The following is a 1,240-nucleotide window of genomic DNA, read 5'->3' as shown; positions in this document are numbered from 1 at the left end:
CGTGTTATGTACTGTGTGCCGTGTTATGTACTGTGTGCCGTGTTATGTACTGTGTGCCGTGTTATGTACTGTGTGCCGTGTTATGTACTGTGTGCCGTGTTATGTACTGTGTGCCGTGTTATGTACTGTGTACCGTGTTATGTGTCGTGTTATGTACTGTGTGTCGTGTTATGTAGTGTGTGTCTTGTTATGTACTGTCTGCCGTGTTATGTACTGTGTGCCGTGTTATGTACTGTGTGCCGTGTTATGTACTGTGTGCCGTGTTATGTACTGTGTACCGTGTTATGTGCCGTGTTATGTACTGTGTTATGTACTGTGTACCGTGTTATGTACTGTGTGCCGTGTTATGTACCGTGTTATGTACCGTGTTATGTACTGTGTGCCGTGTTATGTACTGTGTGCCGTGTTATGTACCGTGTTATGTACCGTGTTATGTACTGTGTGCCGTGTTATGTACCGTGTTATGTACCGTGTTATGTACTGTGTGCCGTGTTATGTTCCGTGTTATGTACCGTGTTATGTACCGTGTTATGTACCGTGTTATGTACCGTGTTATGTACCGTGTTATGTACTGTGTGCCGTGTTATGTACCGTGTTATGTACCGTGTTATGTACTGTGTGCCGTGTTATGTACCGTGTTATGTACTGTGTACCGTGTTATGTACTGTGTGCCGTGTTATGTACTATGTGCCGTGTTATGTACCGTGTTATGTACTGTGTTATGTGTTATGTAATATGTACCGTGTTATGTGCCGTGTTATGTACTGTGTGCCGTGTTATGTACTGTGTGCCGTGTTATGTACTGTGTGCCGTGTTATGTACCGTGTTATGTACCGGGTTATGTACCGTGTTATGTACTGTGTACCGTGTTATGTACTGTGTACCGTGTTATGTACTGTGTGCCGTGTTATGTACTATGTGCAGTGTTATGTACCGTGTTATGTACTGTGTTATGTGTTATGTAATATGTACCGTGTTATGTACCGTGTTATGTACTGTGTGCCGTGTTATGTACTGTGTACCGTGTTATGTACCGTGTTATGTACTGTGTGCCGTGTTATGTACCGTGTGCCGTGTTATGTACAGTGTGTCGTGTTATGTACCATGTTATGTACTGTGTGCCGTGTTATGTACTGTGTGCCGTGTTATGTACTGTGTGCCGTGTTATGTACCGTGTTATGTACTGTGTACCGTGTTATGTACTGTGTGCCGTGTTATGTACTGTGTGCCGTGTTATGTA

Source organism: Aplysia californica, unplaced genomic scaffold, assembly GCF_000002075.1.
Source record: "Aplysia californica isolate F4 #8 unplaced genomic scaffold, AplCal3.0 scaffold02000, whole genome shotgun sequence".
Classification (NCBI taxonomy): domain Eukaryota; kingdom Metazoa; phylum Mollusca; class Gastropoda; order Aplysiida; family Aplysiidae; genus Aplysia; species Aplysia californica.
The sequence above is the reverse complement of the archived record's forward strand: the minus strand, read 5'-3'. Positions refer to the sequence as shown.